The 22,695-nt window shown below is 44.0% G+C and overlaps 2 long non-coding RNA genes across 2 annotated transcripts; both read left to right on the top strand.

The window, feature by feature from the left end:
• The first annotated feature begins 550 nt into the window (after nucleotides 1-550).
• LOC308582935 lies at nucleotides 551-16,086 on the top strand. Its single transcript, XR_014005948.1, has 6 exons — nucleotides 551-927; nucleotides 1,977-2,023; nucleotides 3,116-3,255; nucleotides 4,644-5,473; nucleotides 14,937-15,061; nucleotides 15,879-16,086. It is a non-coding gene; the product is annotated as an uncharacterized lncRNA (long non-coding RNA).
• A 4,133-nt stretch (nucleotides 16,087-20,219) lies between these two features.
• LOC308582949 lies at nucleotides 20,220-21,789 on the top strand. Its single transcript, XR_014005965.1, has 2 exons — nucleotides 20,220-20,302; nucleotides 21,613-21,789. It is a non-coding gene; the product is annotated as an uncharacterized lncRNA (long non-coding RNA).
• Nucleotides 21,790-22,695: the final 906 nt, after the last annotated feature.

Here is a 22,695-nt window from a genome sequence, read left to right as displayed (position 1 = left end):
GCATCCCTGGATGTTTCAAGATTGCAACTTGGATCCAAAATATGTACATCATCTGGAGCATGTGGGTGTTTTGTATACTATTTTTTTATTACTGTGTTGGGTATTACTCTCCTTCCTGTTTAGTTTTAAGCGGTTTTTTAAAAAATGTTTTGTACACATTTGAATGGGCTTTTTTGATTGATATTATTATTTCTAATTGTTTCTAATATATATATTTGAACTGTTAGTTGTTCTCTTGAAATGTTGTGAGCTTCTTTGGGCGCATTTTTGTGGAAAAGTGGCATACAAATAAACAGATGGTGATGAAAATTAAGCACAATATTACAAAATGGCAACCAGTCTCCAGCGAGCTCTTTTCAAAGGAAACCAGCCATTGGTAAACACTGTGCCCATGGAACTTTTCCAACACTATTAGAATTGGGGTGTACATCACAAATGTCCCTATGGGAAAACAATACCATGTAGCTGGGCTTGGAGAGGCAACTTTTTGGGTGTCACCTCTCTGGGGTTACTAACTGAACTGGGCTCCTCTTGTATCTTTAATAGTGTCTTTAGCAGCAGTTTCTGATGGAGAAACTAGCCCCATTGGCAGTCACTGAGAATTCCCATTTTGTGCTTTCCTTATCTCTGTAGTTGAACTGTGGCTCATTCTTGGTCCTTGTCTAATCACCCACTATATGACTAATCTGCAACATTCATTAAAAGGGCCATAAATTACTGTTGACAGGAGTGGGAAATGTGTGACATTGTCACTAGCTTCTGTTGGCTTTCAGTGACAAGCTTTCGAATCTAGCAGTCAGTGTGATTCTCTTCATTCTGGTTCAGGAGCTGTTGGTTGCATGGAATGTCAGACAAATCAAGTGAAGATGAATAGTATGAGAAGATGAACTTTTCTGCTGGCAAAAGAAGCTGAGCTTTGGGGTAGGGGTAGAGGAATACAGAGTTCATGTTTTATAACCCCTTCTTTACCTTGTATCCTATAGTTTATGATATTTGAGGTGCCTTTCTATAGACCACTGAACTCCAGTTTAATCAAACAGAAGCATAGGTGACTCTTTACAGGGACCAGTTTGAAACAGAAGACTCCCAGAAGTATCAGTGGATCAAAGTAAGATGATCTAGTGCTGGCTTAAAGGTAAAGGTAAAGGTACCCCTGCCCGTACGGGCCAGTCGTGACCGACTCTGGGGTTGCGTGCTCATCTCGCTTTAGAGGCCGGGAGCCAGCGCTGTCCGAAGACACTTCCGGGTCACGTGGCCAGCGTGACAAAGCTGCTCTGGTGAGTCAGCACCAGCACAGCACACGGAAACGCCGTTTACCTTCCCGCTATAAAGCGGTACCTATTTATCTACTTGCACTTAGGTGTGCTTTTGAATGACGGGAGCTCACCCCACTGCGGGGATTCGAACCGCCGACCATACGGTCGGCAAGTCCTAGGCACTGAGGTTTTACCCACAGCGCCACCCGCGTCCCAGTGCTGGCTTGTGGGACTTCAAATAAAATAAATGAAAATAATAGCATTGGCTTTCTCTGCATTTAAGCAGGGCTGACCAGAATCAGACACACACAAAGAGATAACTTACAGGGTCCCATAGAGGGTCCCATAGAGTCAAACTGGGTCTGCCTGGACTTCAGTCTGGGCCCAGTTTGGCCCCCTTCTATGGGACCCTGTAAGTTACCTCTTTGGCCCTTTTATCGGCTCATGTGGAACCAACATGGATAGCTGGCCCTGATGAATACTTGAGGTTCCCGACCCCTATGGTTGTAATTTGTGGGCAGTCATTTAATTTTATCCTGATTCTAATTTTTAAGCTGTATTTTAATCAATTGTTTGATTGTGTTTTAATGTATTTGATATTTGATGTTAGCCGCCCTGAACCCAGTCTTGGCTGGGGAGGGCGGGGTATAAATAAAAATTTACTTACTTACTTACTTACACTCCAAGGAATGGTGTGAAGAATTCTTCCTCTCTCATCAGACTAGGCCTAGAAGACGTCAAATGAAGATGAATGTTGGCAGATTTGGGTGACAAAAGGAGATGCTACCTCACACAGTGCGTAGGAATTTGCTCTTGCAAGAGGTAGTGAGGGCTACTAGCTTGGATGGTTTTAAAAGGGGATTGGACAGATGAATGGAAAATAAGGCTACTAGACACAATGACTGAGTTGTACTTTCACTGTCCGCTTCTGAATACTAGCGACAAGTGGGGAAAGTGCATAAGGACTAGATGGGTCATTGGCTGATCTAGCAGGCTTCTTGATGTTCTTATGAAACAGTAATAAATGCAAGCATAGGAGGAGACCTGCCCATACCCCTGCTTGTATTAAGAGGTGAAATGGTGATAATGATGATAGCAACCACTGTGACCCACCAGGACAATTCTCAATAATAAAATAGATTTTCAGGATTCAAATGGCTTCTCAATTCTTTCAGAGGAAGATCTGTCAGTCTTTGGCAGGGCAACTAAAAAAAACAACCCATCCATAGTGGATAACATTAGCCTTATAGTTTATTATTTCATTTTTAATTAAACAAAAAGTCTCTGTTGTTCCAGCACAGCACCGATATTATTTCTCTGCTATTTCTTTGCGGGGGGGGGGGGGGAGAAAAACCATCAGTTCCATTATTTGAACATGGCTATTATATCACCTCTCAGTCTAAGCATACCTAACTTCCTCAAGTGTTCCTCAACCGAGCCAGTGTGGTGTAGTGGTTAAGAGCGGTAGACTTGTAATCTGGTGAACTGGGTTCGCGTCCCTGCTCCTACACATGCAGCTGCTGGTCACACTTCTTTGAAGTCTCTCAGCCTCACTCATCTAACAGAGTGTTTTTTGTTGGTGAGGAGGGGAAAGGAGATTGTTAGCCACTTTGAGACTCCTTAGGGTCTCAAAGCGGGATATCAAATCCAAACTCCTCCTCCTCTTCTTCTTCGGCTTGGTATCCTGACCCTTTCATCATCTTGGTCACCCTCCTCTGTACATGTTCCACCTTGTGAATACTCTTCTTAAACTGGGGTATGCAGAACTGGACACAGTAGTCCTGGATGGGAGTGTTCCTGCATACAAAGGTGCATGGTTCTTGGTGACAAAACTTGTATTCTGCACCTCTTGATTTTAGCTCTGCCACCTCATCTTCCTGCGGAGTCTCTTCCACTGGTTGGTCGAAGACTTCCTCCATTCCCCATGAGGCTCTGCTCTCTGCAGGAGGGGCAATGAAGAGAGCCCTTAGTTCTGATTCCGTCTCTTTAGTGTCATAAGGTGAGGACTTCTGTCCTCTTTTCCTGGTCACCAGCCTTCAAGCCCCTCTCCTCCTCCTCCCCTATCTGGGGCTGCCCAAGTATGTCAGATCCTAGAATCATAGAAGAATCATAGAGTTGGAAGAGACCACAAGGGCCATCGAGTCCAACCCCCTGCCAAGCAGGAAACACCATCAGAGCACTCCTGACATATGGTTGTCAAGCCTCTGCTTAAAGACCTCCAAAGTAGGAGACTCACAGAACCCAGAGGTCCATGTCAATATCTGTCCTGTATTGATCCTGTCATTCTTTTTTTTTGAATGGAAATGTTGTCTTTTGATTAACTTCCCTCAAAACCAACCTTGATCCAATTGAAGGGGGAAAACACAGTCCAGACACATTTTAAGCCAAAAATCTGTACACAGCCTTAGTTGTGCTAGAACAAGTAAGTTAAATAAGATCACGATTTAATGAGCAGGAAGCAGAATATCTCAAGGAGGTTTCCAAAAGTCTTCCTGGAAGATGATACCATCCAGAAAGGTCGTGTCTGAGATTATGAATCCCAAAACCCTGTGAAAATTGGGTTGGAATGCTGGTTTTTATTATCTTGTTTATATTAATGCTGGAGCTCTGAACTTCACTGGTACAGGTTATGAAGGAGGCAGGGAGAATTGTTTCCTGAAAGAAACAAAACTTTGGCTCCCTATAGGTGCTGGGAATTGGCCGCGTTTCTAATTCTAAGGACAAGCTGGTATGAGGCACAGGGCATGTAGAAAATAATGTGCCCTACAGGGAGAGTGCTTTGGTGTGGCTTACAGGCTCACAGCCATTTTGCAGTTTCCATAGAAACACGGAGGAGATTTTGAAACAACTTGCTGTGAAAGTTGACAAATCCATGAAGCATTGCCTGCCAATGCCCTTGTGGTGTTTGAGTGCATTTAACTCTCTTGTTTTCATGTGAGGTGAATGGATGTAATACAAACTATCAATTAAAGCCTTTTGAAAGTTGGAAATAAAGAGACTAAGTGGTTTTAAAACAACAGAGGGGTGGAATTGTGGAACGGTATCTTTATTCTCACAAGAGCAAAGAACGGCTGTATTCACAGATCACGTTAAACCACAGTTAAGCTGGGTTTAACTGTGGTTTGATGTAAACGAGCAGCATGCTCAGGAATTCCTACATCATTTCTCCCCAGATCTTGGCCTTGGCAGGAGCAACAAAGTACAAGTCTTGGATTGTAGTATCATCGGAACCTGGGCTCATGGTTTGTCTCCCCCAGACAAACTACATACTGTTAAGACAAGAACAAGTGTTGATTACTGTTTACGGTTCTTTGGAGAGAAGCAAACTACAGCTGTGAGTACGGACGACATAGTAATCCAAGGCTTGTTGTGTTTTGTTCCTCCCAGTGCAGTGTGGTGTGGCTAGAAGCTCAGTAGAGTCTGTCATCGCTCTCCCCAGCATTACCACTTTAAATATAACCAGCAGTGTGCTTTATAGTAATTGCAGCCTGTGTTTTTGATCTGGTGAACTTCAGGGGCCAACAAGGCAGAGCTATTTATTTGCTGTTTCAATGTTTTATGAGTTTTCTTTTATTATAATGAAGACAGCAGGAGGTTGAGTGGCTGGCAGGGTGTAGCCGAGAATCCATATTTCCAAGTCTATTTTTGAGCAGACACAAAAGTTGGATCTCATCTGAAGCTGCAGGCGCAGTTATTATGTCTCTGGAGACATGGCAGGCCTGCACCTGCTTGACGTTAAACAATGCAGCTTGATTCAACGGTGTTCTAGAACTTGCCAAACAAAGAGTCTGGTGATCTCTATGGAGAAAAGGAATATTGTTGGCTACACACAATGGCTATATGCTATCTTCCAGATCAGCAGGCCTCTGAATAATAACAGCTCCTAGGGAGCAGTTAAGACGATTGCCCTCATATCTAGCGAGAGAGCTTTTCATGCTCTTATCTCCAGAATCCCAGAAGTATCTTTTTGGCCGCTGTAGGGAACAGGATTCTACTCGAGTAGACAGGCCTTTGGTCCAGCAGAGTTATTCCATTTTCTTAATCTCTTTGTACTAGTTTAAGAGACCCTCTCCTCCTGTGTATAACATGTACTCCTAAATCAGCCTTGCAGATAAATAAACAAACCCACAAAAGGTACAAACTCCACCTAGCAGGCTGGGATGGATTACTCTGCACTGGTCAGACTTTCCTTCCTCCATGTCTAGTATAGAAACCAAGTAGGCTGGTGAAGGAAGAATGGAATGATCCACACCTCTTCTGCCAGGCTGTTCACTCGCCTACATGGAATTTTGGGTCGCCTAGGGCTACCAAGTACAGGACACGGGTGGCGCTGTGGGTTAAACCACTGAGCCTTGGGCTTGTCGATCAGAAGGCCGGCGGTTCGAATCCCTGCGACGGGGTGAGCTCCTGTTGCTCAGTCCCTGCTCCTGCCAACCTAGAAGTTCGAAAGCACATCAAAGTGCAAGTAGATAAAGCTACTCTGGTTTGCCAGAAGTGGCTTAGTCATGCTGGCCACATGACCCGGAAGCTGTACGCCGGCTCCCTTCGCCAATAAAGCAAGATGAGCGCCGCAACCCCAGAGTCGTCCGCGACTGGACCTAATGGCCAGGGCTCCCTTTACCTTTACCTTAGGGCTACCAAGCAAGTTGTGAAATTTGAGGCTGCCCTGATCTATTCTGTGCCCCTGTGCAGTTAAAGTTGCTGGCTGATATACTGCGCTTGAGCCAGATGGATGCAGAAGACAATACAAACCTTTGATGAACAGAATACAGAAGTGGATATAAAATGTCAACAGCAGCAATAGCACTAATGCAATGCAAGAGAAAACCGTTGAACTGGATTAGTTTGGGGGGGGGGTGTGGAGAGACAATGATCAAGCAGTTCTTTCAAAAACTGTCCTTTGTGGTTACCCAACATGCCTGGAATAAACTCCCAATTATGAGTTATTGCAGCAACATCTGCAGGACCTCAAGAGGCTCCCAAATTACTAAACTACAGCCAAGGTCCCCTGGCACACATAACAACAAAAACAAAGGTAACAAACCAGAGGCAGAAATCTTTTAAGAGAGTTAAAATAGAAGGCTGCATTTTTCTTGCCCCTCAAGGGTTTCCAAATGCTGCCCCAGCAGCTTCCTAACACTTTATTTCAGCAACACTTTGAAGCTCTTTAAGAAAATTGGGATAAATAAGTGGCGCTGTTTTTTCCAGATTGCAGCCAATAAACTAGAACTTTTCCTACTTCCCTGCAGTGATTAAAGCCTGTAACCACAGCAAACGAAATGGCTATATAAATCCAGATAGCAAGTGTTACCTCCCTATAGGCGAGAAAATTAGAAAGGAAGAAAATCCCAGCCTAGTAACCCCTCCTCTGCAACCACAATACATTTCAGCCAGAAAAACATAAGAGGTAATGAAGCTGTTGCACATGCTCTCTGAGCCGTTGCTTTATTTTCATCTGGCTGAACTATTAAGGGAGATTACATGACCCCCCCCTCTGGGCATGGAAAGGTGTGGAGGGAATCGTGAGCAAGCTCTGTTCCTCTGTCATCACCTGCACATTCAAGCCAGTGGCAACTGATGCCCATTGGAACTGGTGGGCTGGAAGGCAGGGAGCCAAACAGTAGGCAGAGCCAGAGCCAATGGCAGGCAGAAACCAACTAATTCTAGCAGACCCTCCAAGTGTCCCTATTTTCCAGGGACAGTACTGGATTTACAGAAGGCGTCTCAGTTTCTGATTTGATCCCAGAATGTCCTGCTTTTCTTTAAAGGTAAAGGTAAAGGGATCCCTGACCATTAGGTCCAGTCATGGCCGACTCTGGGGTTGCAGCACTCATCTCGCTTTATTGGCCAAGGGAGCTGGCGTACAGCTTCCGGGTCATGTGGCCAGCATGACTAAGCCGCTTCTGGTGAACCAGAGCAGCACACGGAAACACAATTTACCTTCCCGCCAGAGCAGTACCTCTTTGACGTGCTTTCGAGCTGCTAGGTTGGCAGGAGCAGTGATCAAGCAACAGGGGATCACCCCATTTCGGGGATTCAAACCACCAACCTTCTGATCGGCAAGTCCTAGGCTCTGTGGTTTAACCCACAGCGCCAGCCATGTCCCGTTTTGCTTTTCTTTAGGATGTCCCTATTTTCATTGGAGAAATATTGGAGGACATGGAATTATGCAACCCCGTAGCGGAGGAGATAAGAAACTATACAACCTCTAGAAGACATCTGAAGGCAGCTCTGAACAGGGATTTTTTTTAAAAAAATATTTAGTTATGCTTTTATAACTGTGTATGTTGGAAGCCTCCCAGAGTGGCTGGACAACCCAGTCAGATGGCTGGGTATTAATATTATTATTATTATTATTATTATTATTAATAATAATAGTGCCACAACCTGGACTGGATGCAAGTAAGATGGCAGGTGGCGCCTGTCTGGAGGCAAAGCAAGTTTGGTGGAGCAATACCCAATTTGCCCTAATGGACTAGGCTCCATGTACTGTAGACGCATGGGTGGATGGATGTGCATAGAGATCCTCTATTTAAAGAGGGACCCTTGGCCAAACCGTCTTTCCCTGAATGGAAGCCACCACCACCCCAGCAAGCTTTACTCCCTTTGTTGTAGCTTCACTGCATGGATGTCAGGAGGCGTCTTAGAGATGCAAGGAGATGTGGCAGTGCACAGAGAAATTGGAGTTGGCCCACCCAGCTCCACAACCCCCTCCATACCTTATTTCAACACATGGAAGAAGTTGTGTTCTCCCCGCATCCTGTGTCATTAAAGAACACCCATATTAGACTCACCAGACGATATGGCATATACATTTTGTTTTGGTCGGGAGACGCATTATGAATGCACCAAGTAGGAAAATCTGTAATACATCTCATCAAAGCATTGAAGGAACAGAAGGACTCTATTGTCTCTCAGATGGCTTGCATGGTTTCTTAAAAAGCAAAGGGTAACACTTGTCTGACTGACACACTAAGCAGGGAATATTTCCAGCTCAATTAAGCTTTATGGGTTGATAAGCAGGAAATGGAGACTCTTAAAAAAAAAGAGAAAGTTATGTGGGACATGATTTCAAATGCAAATAAGGGCACTTGCAAGCTGTTGTAAAATTCTGGACAGTAGAATGTCTGACTGCAGGCAACTTCTTTTTTAATGCTTCCACCCTCAGTGGTGGTTGGTGCTCCTTGTGGGGCTGCTCAGAGGCCAATGAGTGGTCACAGGGTTGCTGCCAAGTTGTTCTGGTTTTCTCCCCATCCTCCTCCCTTACAAAACTACTGTGGGCACGTAAGTATTGTGATTTAAGAAATAGCACCTAACTAAACTAAGAAGCGTCTTACTCTGGTTCAGAAGGGGTCCCTGGTGTCACAATTTCTAGGGTTGGTTCAATACCAAAGAAACTGTACGTTACTCAGAAATAAGCCCTATTTAATTCCATGGGGATTGCTCCCTTAGAAGTACAGGATTGTAGCCTGAATTTGTTAACAGGACGCAGGACTGTTAACAAGGGACCCGTCACCCATAGATTTCCAAATTTATGGGAAAGGTTATCGTGCTCTCCCATCTTACTCACTTCTACATCTTTTGCTTCTAGAATGTGGAATTGATTTAGAGGTGATTTGAGAGTTATTAATGAGGGTCTTTGGGGGATTAAACTGATTTGGGGTAAGATCTGTTGAGAAATTAAATACGGACAAGCACATTATAGATCTGGAACAGGATGCCAGTTAATTGAAGATTAATTGAATAAATTGCTGAATTGGATGCAACTGTCCGGCTGCCTTCTATATAACCTTTACATTCTAAATATTCATCTATACATATAAATTAGCACTTGCAAATTTGTGTCTATACCTCTCCCCTCCCAATCTTTGAAGTGCTTAGCAACCTCCCTGTTTAAGATAATTTAAACTTTGCAAGATAAAATATTCTGTGGTTGTAACACCAACATGAGTAGTTAAGGCCGCAATCCCAACCCCACTTACTTGGGAGTAATCCACATTGAATTCAGCAGGACTTACTTCTGAGTAGATGTGGTTAGGATTGCATTGACAAATTTGTCTTTTCCAACACATTTTGGGAATTCAAAGCCATAAAATTAAAAATCAAGCTTTTGTCCTGTGAGTCAAGTAAAACTTATATCAAGAGTGTTGCAGAAAATAACAGTTCCTGTTTGGGTATATTTTTAACATATCCAATGCTTCCCCCACCTTCCTCCTAGCAACTACTTGATGAAAATGAGCTGTGTTGGAAACACACTGTGGAAAATGACTTTCTGGAGATTAAAAAAAACACCTCTCCTGGAAAAGCATAGTTATTATCTAAAAGTAGTTTTGTTACCCAGAGTGTGCCTATAGAAATTTTAACACAAAGGTCGTCAACCGCCCGTACATTGCCAGCATGTGAACAATTTAATTGCAATAATGACAACGTGCTTTCTCTAAAGAATAAATTGTAGCTGCAGTAAACGAGGTCTTGCAAAAATAATGCAACTGAGCAACCATAACAAACAACTATTGTGGCAAGAATAATCAGGTGACCCTGTTGTTAATTCTGAATCCTGCTTATGTGACCTTTCAGGGATGAGGGGCTGGGGGTGGATTTGACACCGAGAAACTGAGATCATTATTCGCGGCTGGTTATTAGAGTGCAAAAGCAGGATTCTGCCATCTGCTTGACTGGTTTGCTTTCCACCTCGATCCTCCTGTGGGGATTGCGGAGTTCCAGCCTTTCCCCCTCTAGCTTGCTAGACACCAAATGGACTGTGAAGTTGTAGGCTGAGTAAAATGAGGACTGGCCCTTATCTGATGGTATCTCAAGCTTCTGTTTGCTATCTTTGCTTATCACAGTTGCCCCCTTGGAACAGGGAGGAGAAGAGAAGGTTCTGTGGCAGCAGAGAGGGGGGAGCAAGTGGCAGTTTTTACAGATCACTTTGCTGATCTGGGGAGCCAGTCCAAACCACTAGGCTGAGGTTTTCTGACAATCCAAAGGAATACATGTTATGCTATAAATAATTAAACAAACAAACAAACAACACATATATGATTTGTTTTTGTTTAGTCGTTTAGTCGTGTCCGACTCTTCATGACCCCATGGACCAGAGCACACCAGGCCCTCCTGTCTTCCACTGCCTCCTGCAGTTTGGTCAAACACATATATGATATAACACCACAAATGAACAACAGATAGTGGAACCTCGGGTTACAGATGCTTTAGGTTACAGACTCCGCTAACCCAGAAATAGTACCTCGGGTTAAGAACTTTGCTTCAGGGTGAGAACAGAAATCGTGCGGCGGCAGCACGAGGCCCCATTAGCTAAAGTGGTACCTCAGGTTAAGAACAGTTTCAGGTTAAGAACGGACCTCTGGAATGAATTAAGTACTTAACCTGAGGTACCACTGTACACTTATTCAAAGACAGGATAATAGTTACCACTGTGACATCTCTTTCTTTTCTTTTACTTTCAGAAGAAAAATACAAATTCTTTCAAGCAATGCAAGCAAGTGTGGGATCACCTTAAGAAAATTTATTCTCCCTTAGAGGCAATGGAATTGATTAATAATGTTTAAAATGAACCAAGAAGTGGAGCTACCCCCATCCTGCATGTTTAACTGAGGCCCACATTTGTCACTGCAGGAACCCTCTTATAAGATGCATTGACTAGAGTTCTGTCTAGTCAAGTTGAGTGGGATCAGTTTCAATCTGTTACCTCCAAGGATGTGGACAGGCTGCTTGGACGAGTGAAACCAACCACCTGTCTCCTGGATCCTTGCCCATCCTGGCTTATAAAAGCTAGCCGGGAAGGACTGGGCGATGGGCTTTGTGGGGTGGTGAATGCTTCCCTCCGTGAGGGAGCCTTCCCAGACCCGCTGAAAGAGGCGGTTATTAAACCGCTTCTTAAAAAACCATCTTTAGATGCGGCCACGATGGCCAACTATCGCCCAGTCTCAAATCTTCCATTCTTGGGCAAGGTGATTGAGCGAGTGGTTGCTGAACAACTCCAGGCACGCCTGGAAGAAGCGGACCATTTGGATCCCTTCCAGTCGGGATTCAGGCCTCATCATGGGACTGAAACTGCCTTGGTCGCACTGGTTGATGATCTCCGGCGGGCTAGGGACAAAGGTGAGAGCTGTTTCCTAGTTCTGCTGGATCTCTCAGCGGCGTTTGATACCATCGACCATAGCATCCTTCTGGACCGTCTTGAGGGGCTGGGAGCTGGGGGCACTGTTATACAGTGGTTCCGCTCCTTCCTCCTGGGCCGTGTTCAGAAAGTGGTGGTGGGGGATGAGTGTTCAGACCCTTGGGCCCTCACTTGTGGGGTGCCTCAGGGTTCTGTCCTCTCCCCCATGCTTTTTAACATCTATATGAAGCCGCTGGGAGAGATCATCAGGAGGTTTGGGCTGGGTGTTCATCAGTATGCGGATGACACCCAGCTCTACCTCTCTTTTAAATCAGAACCAGTGAAGGCGGTGAAGGTCCTGTGTGAGTGTCTGGAGGCGGTTGGAGGATGGATGGCGGCTAACAGATTGAGGTTGAATCCTGACAAGACAGAAGTACTGTTTTTGGGGGACAGGAGGCGGGCAGGTGTGGAGGATTCCCTGGTCCTGAATGGGGTAACTGTGCCCCTGAAGGACCAGGTGCGCAGCCTGGGAGTCATTTTGGACTCACAGCTGTCCATGGAGGCACAGGTCAAATCTGTGTCCAGGGCAGCTGTTTACCAGCTCCATCTGGTACGTAGGCTGAGACCCTATCTGCCTGCGGACTGTCTCGCCAGAGTGGTGCATGCTCTGGTTATCTCCCGCTTGGACTACTGCAATGCGCTCTACGTGGGGCTACCTTTGAAGGTGACGCGGAAACTACAACTAATCCAGAATGCGGCAGCTAGACTGGTGACTGGGAGCGGCCGCCGAGACCATATAACACCGGTCTTGAAAGACCTGCATTGGCTCCCAGTACGTTTCCGAGCACAATTCAAAGTGTTGGTGCTGACCTTTAAAGCCCTAAACGGCCTCGGTCCAGTATACCTGAAGGAGCGTCTCCACCCCCATCAGTCTGCCCGGACGCTGAGGTCCAGCGCCGAGGGCCTTCTGGCGGTTCCCTCACTGCGAGAAGCAAAGCTACAGGGAACCAGGCAGAGGGCCTTCTCGGTAGTGGCGCCCGCCCTGTGGAACGCCCTTCCAGCAGATGTCAAAGCGATAAACAACTATCTGACATTCAGGAGACATCTTAAGGCAGCCCTGTTCAGGGAAGTTTTTAACGTGTGACATTTTACTGTATTTTTGGTTTTTATGGAAGCCGCCCAGAGTGGCTGGGGAGGCCCAGCCAGATGGGCGGGGTATAAATAATAAATTATTATTATTATTATTATTCCTTCCTGTGTCTGAGAGTTCCCACAAGGACAAACGTGTGCCTCAGTTAAAAACAAAAGGAAGTTTCCTCCTCTTCAGAATAATTTTCAAAATATTCATTTGCAAAATGCTGTGGATTCAATTAATTAATGTAGCACCCATATGATTAATCAACTCAGATTTCTTTGTTCAGGTGTCATATAGTTTTCACGTGTGGCTTGACAGCTGAGATGTGCATTTTCAGGACCTGCCTCATTCCTCTAACTATAACTTGTTTTAACTGTTTTTAATTCTGCATTTTAAATTGTCATAGTCCACTCTGGGACATGCTGTTGAAGGGCTGGTAATAGGTTTAATAATAACGAGAGGCTGTTGTCCCTGTTTGCTCTGCTTGCTAGACCCACCTACCACCTAACCCCTTTCCCTCACACCTGGCCAACTCCTCCTCCCTTTATAATTGACCAAACCCTACTCCCTTTATGTCTTGCGCACTCCCTACCTATCCCCTCACAATTCACCCCAAACCACTTCCCTTCGCTTACAGCTTGCCCCAACCCACAGTGCCTCACACTTTTAGAGGAAGGTGAGAGGACTGTTTGCCAAACCACTCTCTGAAGTGCCTTCCACCCTCCTTTAAACATCACTATAGTGATATTTTCCCCTCTGGACTCCGCCTGCATTGTTTAAGCGACTTTGCTGACACCAGTGTAAGCTTAGATTTGATGGTTTTGTGGGGATCCATTGTAAAAAGCATGTGAATTCAAGAGAACCCACTTGAGTTCTATGGGATCTCACTTTTATCCTAACTACGTGGAAAAGCAAAAGGTATTTGTCTCTGACTCATGAGCTTGCTTCCTCACCCCCATCTTTCTTTCTGCAGGGGCTGCTTTCTCTCTGGGTTTTTGCTCACTCTCTGTCACCTTATTTTTTCTCTCTCACACAAGCACCTCTGTCATTCCCATCTTTTTCTCCCAACTAGCAGCCAATCACGCCATCTTCTTCCTCTACCATCCTCCATTAGGGAATTTTTTGGGTTGCAGTAACTTCCTCCCCAACTCCCTTGGTTGTCATCTTAACCCCGTGCTCTGTTGCCCTATTCTTCCCCCTACCCCGTCATAAGAATTGTCTGCTGGATCAGACAAACAGCCCATCTAGACCAGCATCTATTCTCACAGAAACTGATCAGGTGCCTATGGAAAGCCCCAAACCATGACCTGGGGTCGACAACACTCTACACACTTGTGATTTCCAGCAACTAGTATCAAAGGTGCACTGCCTCCGACAATGAAGCAGAACATACTCAATGTTGCTAGAAGCTCTTTATAGACTTTCCCTCCATGAATTTGGCCAATCCTCTCTTTAAAGTCATCCAAGTTGGTGGCCATCTGTCTTCTGCTCCACCCCCATCACTGTGTCTTCCTCTCCCTGGTCACTTCAGACACTGCCTGTTCCTACCCCCACTCGTGATGCAGCTGCAGCAGTATCCCTCTCCTCTCTCACAATTTTGCTGAATGTGTCAGCCACCATCTTTATTTCTCAAGAATGCCTCTGGCCCCCATTACTTGCCTCTTTAATATCCTTTCTTAATTGCCTCAGTGTCAGTTTCTGTTCCCACAGGTAGGGGGGTGGCAGTTTTAAGTACTGATTTCCTCTTGTAGTTTCCCCCCTTTTATTTTTATAACAAAATAGTTATTAAAAACAGCACTTTAGTTGTTTTTATCACCTATAACTGAAGCACTTAAAATTACAGGAAAACATCTGAAAAGGAACCTAATATCAAAAATGTGTTCACTCAATTATCCTTGATTGTATTTTACTGTGATTGACTGGCATATGACTCAGGAACTTCTGTATTGCTCTGCATTTATTTGCTGTGACATGATGTTTTATAATAATATGAATGTTATTTATTCATTTATTTGATCCATTTCATTCCAGGCTTTCCATTGTCTAAATGTGTTAGACTTTAATTATGGCTTCTATTTAAGCTGGTAAAACGGCAATACATTACAATACAATGACTAATGGAAACATAGAATCACAGAATTGTAGAGTTGAAAGGTGGAGAGTTTAAAAGCTCTTTTTGCCCTGTGAGATCTTACAAGAGCATCCCAGAACTGGTGCTGGGTCCTTGTGGGTATATCTATTTTTATTATGAGTAAAGATTATCTAGTATGTCCCTAAGGACAGCCAATTAAACCTTTTACTTCATAAGCCAATTTCTTGGTCTTAAAAAATAATTACCATAGACACCAATATTTCTCTTAAAATTATTTAAGATTTTATTGATTACAACTGGTTAATTCTTTTTGGTTTGTTTTTGGTCTATGTCTAGGATACTGAATATGGAGCAAGGTTATTACATAAAGATAAGATACATTACCAGAACCTGGAGCAGGAGATCCTTCCTCAGACGCAGCTGAGTGCTGAAGGAGTCTGCCCTTACAATCTAAACATAGGGTATATATGCTCATAATTCACTGAGAGTGAGAAATGGTCAAAGGCCTGGAAACGATGCCTTATGAGGAACGGCTAAGGGAGCTGGGCATGTTTAGCCTGGAGAAGAGGAGGTTAAGGGGTGATATGATAGCCATGTTCAAATATATAAAAGGATGTCATATAGAGGAGGGAGAAAGGTTGTTTTCTGCTGCTCCAGAGAAGCAGACATGGAGCATTGGATCCAAACTACAAGAAAGAAGATTCCACCTAAACATTAGCAAGAACTTCCTGACAGTAAGAGCTGTTCGACAGCTGCCAAGGAGTGTGGTGGAGTCTCCTTCATTGGAGGTCTTTAAGCAGAGGCTTGACAACCATATCTCAGGAGTGCTCTGATGGTGTTTCCTGCTTGGCAGGGGGTTGGACTCGATGGCCCTTGTGGTCTATTCCAACTCTATGATTCTATGATTCTAAATGAGAGTGAGCTTTGAGAGTGGTAAATAACATTACAAGAGGCACCCCCACATTCCACAGTGCAGAATATTAACTATGGGATGCGGATAGGAGCCTACTTTACCCCAACCCTTGTATCAGAAGAGAAGTATATATGTTCATGTGGTTCTGTCTAACCTACTAGCATACAGTAATTCAAGATGAGCTATTAGAGGTTAGTGTATTAAGCATTGAATATATCTGTCTATAATATGCAGGCAGGGGTCATGCAGGCAGGGGCATGCTCTAAAGAATATGAACTGAGAATGTGAACTGTCTTCTTAGCTTGATACTGCATGAGGCAGCTGTTCTATGAGTCACACTAATTTCCGGTGCCTTTTTTGAACAGACTGGGCCATCTGCGCAGATGCAAACTTCCTGGAACAGAGGAAACAGCCGGGCCAGCCATAGGTGGGCGAGTGTGACGATTCATCAGTCCCGGAAGGGAGGACAGAGGACCAGCACTAAAGTGTCGGATGCGGTATCCCTCAGGGAGGTGAAGGATAGTACCGGGGGAAGATTGTGCTCAACCCACTGTCGTGTGGCCGATGGGTTGGAGAAATTGGTAGGCCAACGCTGTGTGTCAGGGACCGGATCAGGACTAGAGGGAGCAGAAGGTCGTTCCTCCGATTGATCCGAGGGATCCGATGTCTTGTCCTGTGACATCCTATACAGCCCATGGCAAGTTGGGGAGCTCAAATATAAAATACAAATCTGTTGGGCACCCTTCCTTGAGGGGAAGGCTGAGTGGTAGTGCATCCACTTTCCTTGCTGATGATTCCTGGTTCGGCTCCTAGCATCTCCAGGTAGGGCTGAGAGACACCTTTTTTCTGAAACCGAAGAGTGACTCCCAGTCAGTGTAGGCCAGGCACAGGGAGTCTTTGGCCCTCCAGATGTCACTGAACTGCAAATTCCACCAGTCCTCGTGGGGAGAAGAAATACATCTGAGTGGAATTTTCTGGTCTGTGTTAGCGAAATTGTTAGAAATCCCTAAGCACTGACACCAAATGCCTCCTTATCAGTCCTACAATGCCAGTTCTGGTGAGAACCAATGAAATACACTCACAGTCGAGTAGTGATTTCAGACTCAACAGACACCTGAGTTTGGGATTATTTTTAGAGGTTTACCGAAGGTTTCACTTTGAAAATAAACAAATTCTGAGCCTGTCAGTAAGGAACCTATTGAGAGCCTGAAGGAGACTCAGGAAAGTTCTCCAGGTAGAAGAGAAACCAGGTCTGAAGCAAAACACAGTGTAGTGAATACTTGACAAGATTACTTCAGCTACACATGTAGTGTTAGAGAAACTATTCTGTTTGAAGAACCCAAAGGGAAGTGGTTCCTTTCTGTGAGGATCATCTTACCTCTTAGGACATATCCACACTACAGATCTGGATCAGTTTAACAGCCATTGCCTGTCCCCAAGACAAGGGACAAGGGTCTCCAGCTTCCATCAGCTTCAATTACCAGGATGATGGGCACTTTAGTTCAGCCACTTCTGGAGGTCCTCTTTCTCTGAGCTAAGGATCTCCAATAGAGGATTCTCAGCATCACTCTCCCAAAACTCCCATTCCCCACATTTCTTGATGAGGACAAGCCGTAATTAAAGGTGGGGTAGAAAGAATATAGGGTGGTAGCAAAGACAAGACCTTTGGATGGAAAACGTTGTGCACATATAAGCTAAGCCCGGGAGAGGATAATAAGACTCGTCCTCTGCCTTGCTGCAATGACAATACAATAGCCTTGCAAGAAAATTATGTTTGCTTTGATTTATGCCACAAGTGTTATTTGTCTTCCCCTTGTGCCTCATAATTACTAGCAGTATTACGGCAGCTTACTGGGTTCTCTTATTTAAAAAAATTAATGTCGAAGTGGGGCATAAGCTCTGTTGATTGTCAATGCAACATGACAGAAAAGCCACCCAGGTAACCAAATGCTGAGGGCACAATTGATTTTCTGCCAGAGAGTCTACTGTTCTCTCGCTGTGTACTCTTTTAAAATGAAAAATACAAGGCCTCTTCTCATGTTTTATTGTTGCTGCTTTTCCTCAGGACTGAATTTAATCCTGATAACTCAGATGTTAGGCTGCATATACCCCTTATTAAGCTGGAAGAGAGCTTAATAAGTCTGTTGGCTATGAGCAGGATGCTTCCTTCCAAAAATCCAGATTAACTATAGCTCTGAATTCTTTACGCAACTTTTAAGGTTATCATTCATTTTTATGTATAACCCTTCCCAAGTGCAAAGTGCTGTTAAGAATTTTAAAAAATGGCACAGCACTGACCTCATTTCATACTGAAACTCGCTTGATGGTGATGAATGAGGGTGAAAGGCTTGCTGGAAGCATTTTGCCTGTCTCCCCTCCCCCCACGTAACACTAGAACTCTAATGAAGCTGAATGTTGGGCAGACAAAATAAAGTACGTATTCACATGGTGCGTGGTTAAGCTATGGAACCTGCACCCACAAGAGGCTTCAAGCCTAAAATGAAGAGGACTGAGAAAAATCCTTTACAGAGAATGGACACATGTTGCAAAATTTGTTAAGAGGTTCCATAGCTTCATACAGTGTGTGGATGGTGGAAATATTCAGAGATAGTAATTTTATTTAGTTTCGGTGAACAAGGTTGCCAACTGACAAAAAAACCAACCCATCCTGGCATGGGTTTAAAGCCAGCTTTAAAGCCATCCTGATGTGCAGAAACAATCAGGGATGTTTTTCATAGCATTTAGATAGGCATTATAATATCCTGGAAATAATAATGAGTGCCAGCTGAGCTGCTGTTAAAGGCACAGGAACAGAGACTAGTTAAAATATGGGCAAACTGTTAGTGAAGGTGGAAAAACTCTTAAGGTGAAGAAATAAAACTATTTTTTCTGAATTGCTCAAGAACACATGACTCAGTCTAGAAAGGAACAATGCTATTCCTAATGAAGCATTTATCTAGTTTATGATGTATACCCCTATGCAAAGGGCCAGTGTGGGAGGGAAGACACCACTAAAATCCCATTTAATACAGGATTTAATATGGTTTAATAGTGTTATGCTTTGAGCTGCGATAAACAGTCTCCCTGAATGAGCCAAAACAATAATAAACTCACAGGGTCTTACTCTGAGCTGGAAGCTCAGTGGGAATTATTTTTTAATTAAGGAGAATTTGTTTCAGTTTAGCATGGAGCAAATACTGGTGACATGTTTCTGATTAATAAGCTAAGGGTCAATGTAGTTGTAAGCAGACTCCGCCTGCCTACATGTGGCTATTACCTTGCTTTGGAGAACATGAACATGCTGATTTGTCAGTCCTCTTACATATGCTACCAGCATTATTTTTCTGGCTCATTTGTATGCAAATGAAGTGTAAAGATGAGCTGCTTAGTGGATTGGCAGGAAGAGGAAGGAAGGGAGACCTTGAAATGTAATTGTTGGTGATACCTTCCAAATAGGGAAGTATGGCACCTTATGTGGAGGTGGAAAATGGTTCACTAGTCAAACTTTCTATTCATAAAAGGTAAAGGGACCTCTGACCATTAGGTCGAGTTGTGACCGACTCTGGGGTTGCGTCGCTCATCTCGCTTTATTGGCCAAGGGAGCCAGCGTACAGTTTCTGGGTCATCTGGCCAGCATGACTACACCGCTTCTGGGGAACCAGAGCAACTCACGGAAACGCCGTTTACCTTCCTGCCAGAGCAGTACCTATTTATCTACTTGCACTTTGACGTGCTTTCGAACTGCTAGGTTGGCAGGAGCAGGGACCAAGCAACGGGAACTCACCCCATTGTAGACTCGAACCACCGACTTTCCGATCGGCAAGTCCTAGGCTCTGTGGTTTAACCCACAGCGCCACCCGTGCCCCTTTTCATACAGTGTTGTAAATCAATCTTCAGGACCTTCAGTGCAAAATATCTGGGAGCTCTGTCCAAAGAAACAGCAAAACAAAACACAAGCTACATATTTTCATAGTGCATCAAAGGTGGTAGGGAAAAGAACCTACACCGGAATATTTCTGGTGTGAAACGTTTTGTGATATTTGCTGGAAGCTACAGACCATGCAGATTGCTGCTTATGCCATGTGACCACCCCAAGAGTGGATGGATGCAAATCAACTTAAATGTGGAAGTGTGTGTGACAATCCTGATAGCGTCAAGAGCACAAACCATCCTGAATGTATATAAAAAGCTCATCTGGAAAGGCCGTATGCCTTTAAAGCTCATTCAAAACATGTCACCCACCCAAGATTCCTGGCCACTGCTTAGAGCTTCTGGGGATGGAAACTCTGAGAGAGGTAAGTTACGCTGCCCAAAATTCCTGGAGGGAATGAATGTGCTTCCTAAGTCGGGCATCCTTAGTCAGGTATGATTTTTCAATGTGAGTATTCATCTAGGCTAGGTGAATGGAATGTATGGCCTATCTTTAGATTCAACTTTTAACCTATCTCAAGTGCTTTATATTCCTTGTACCTGAGTTATTCCTGTCTTAAATTCCCCAGTGTGATATAATCAATTATAAACTCTAAGAGCATGAAGAATGGGTGACTGTTGGAATGAATGCTGATTCTGCCTAAACTGTTGAAAATAGAGCTGTGGATGTATTTTTTTTCAAATAAGAACTGTGCCTTTTACATCATCATCATCATCATTAAGTAGCAGAGTAAAAACATTAGGTAAGAGCAACCTTCCTTGCATGTTGTAGGTTAACAGACATGCCAGAAGAGGTGTGATTGGCTGAAATGGCACATTCCAAGGCAGGTGTCTCCCCTGAAAGGACAGTAGCATTCTGGTAAGATCCCTGCAAATAGGTAAGACCCCTTGCAATCTTGTCACATGCCAGGAAACTTTAGACGAAAAAGAGGAAGCCTTGCCCTTCTGAGTGAAACTTTGGACATTTCAGGACAATAGTGACTTTGGAAAAGAATGGGAACCTTTTACAACTTATTTGCAGAAACAACCAAAAAACATGGGACTCTTTGGCAGGATTTAAATGAACATTTACAATTTTATTTACAGAGAAAAAGAAATATAACAGGTGATGACATAGTATTATGTACAAACAGCAGAATGTAACATTTGATGTAATAAACCAGAAATGGAAGTTGGGGGAAGTCTCAGGGAGGGGGGAAATTGGAAAATGAATGTTAAGTACTGGATATTTGTTAGGAGAAAAGAAAATCAATAAAAATTATTATTATTTTTTTTAAAAAGAAACTTTGGACATTTCAGCTTTAATTAAAACAAGGTAGGCTGTGCGGGAGTCTGCTTAATTTCAAGCCAATCTGGGATGGAAACCCCAAGCCACAGTGAGACTCAGAGAAACACAGAGGCACTCAAAAGAGCTGCGAAACACGCAGTGTGTGCCACTCATGATCCACCAGGACTCTGTGAGCTGCTAAGGTTCCTGATGGTGCTGGCAGGCTTGCCAGGTCCCCCATGAGTCATCAAGCAAGTGCCGAGCAGCTGCTTGGGGAAGAGAGTAATTCATGGGAAGCCTGTCTCTTGTTGATGACAAGCTGTGCTCTTGCTGTTCCTAAGGGCAAGCACTGCCTCCCTCAAGACACTGGGGATTTGGCAAATCCTGTAGCAGAACAGTCAGGGGCAGTGAAGATACAGTTGTCCCGTAGTTCAGAGAATCTCTTAAACAATTAAGCTGTTTCTTGTTTTGGAACAGGACATAAAACTGGCTCCAAATTCATGTGGACCTCAAGGAAAGAAACTGTTGGTAGGGACAACCAGTCTGCTTTTGCAGGTTATTTAATTCATGTCTATTTTATCCCATTACTAGGTTGATCTGCCATTTAATAAAAAAGTTCACACACAAAATCACAATAGCCTTGAATGCATTCTTCGTAAAATAGGCATTTTTGTATGCATTCTATCATAACACACACACATTTTAACCTGAAATACAAATTTCAACATGTATTTTACTACTTTGTGGAACTGAGAGTTGTATCGCAGAATCCAAAGAAGTATAAAAAAATCAAAGGACAACTGTTTAGTCAACGAAGAGTGAATCAGGTTGGTTCACTTAAAAATGAGGAGAAACCCCTTGAGCATCTGTAGCTAGCAATAGTTCTTCCTCTTTGTCCCTAGATATGTGAGAAAATAAGACTGCCTCTGAGAATGTGCAAAATGCTTTTCCTACTGTGGTGTAGCCACAACTGGCCTCAAAACATCTAAGAATGGATAAGGGAAGATATTTCCAGGGATAAGGCTGGTACTTCCAGACAGCACCTGAAATTTCTTATTAAACTGATACTTGTAGACCAAGCTAAAGATTACTATTGATAGTATGCATGGAAATCTCAGCCCAAGCTTGCACACTAGTAAGGAAGAGGGCAGAGACCCATGGTGGGTGCTGGCAAAACCTTGACCTCGCTACTGCATGGTGCTGGGCATGACAGGTCAACTGCAGAAATAATAGTATAAAACATTTATTTGAAAAAGCACCACATAACAGCTATGCTCCACCCTCCACAGTTGGAGACAGCGTCTGAATACCAGTTCTTGTGCATTCTTGTGCTCAAATCCTGCTTGCTGGTTTCTCACAGGCATCTTGGTTGGCCTCTGTGAGAGCAAGATTCTGTTGTACAGTGGTACCTCGGGTTACATGTGCTTCAGGTTACAGACTCCGCTAACCCAGAAATATTACCTCAGGTTAAGAACTTTGCTTCAGGATGAGAACAGAAATCGTGCAGTGGCAGCGCAGTGACAGCAGGAGGCCCCATTAGCTAAAGTGGTGCTTCAGGTTAAGAACAGTTTCAGGTTAAGAACAGACCTCCAGAACGAATTAAGTACTTAACCCGAGGTACCACTATACATTATACTCTTATTGACTGATTTTACATGTGTTGTCACCCAGCTCAGCCATCACACAATCCACCTGCTTTGCAGTACCAGCAGGATCAAATGTTGGACTTAGATTGGGGCAATACGGGTTCAAATCTGTACTTAGCCCATAAACTGTTATTGCCAAAATAACAGGGTTATTGTGAGGGTAAAACTGTGAGCCCCAGGTGTCACCCTGAGGCCAAGCTCCTGAGCAGAAGGGGGAAGAAAGAAATATACACAGTAATGTACTAAAAGTGGGATATGGAACACAAGGCCTCAGATGGCCAGCCATTGTTTGGGGTTTGATTTATGGCCTTTGAATGCTGCTCCTAGGGTTGCCAAATT

Source organism: Podarcis bocagei, assembly GCF_964188305.1.
Source record: "Podarcis bocagei genome assembly, chromosome: 3".
NCBI lineage: Eukaryota > Metazoa > Chordata > Lepidosauria > Squamata > Lacertidae > Podarcis > Podarcis bocagei.
Note: the sequence above shows the minus strand (reverse complement) of the source record. Positions and strands in the feature narration are given on the sequence as shown.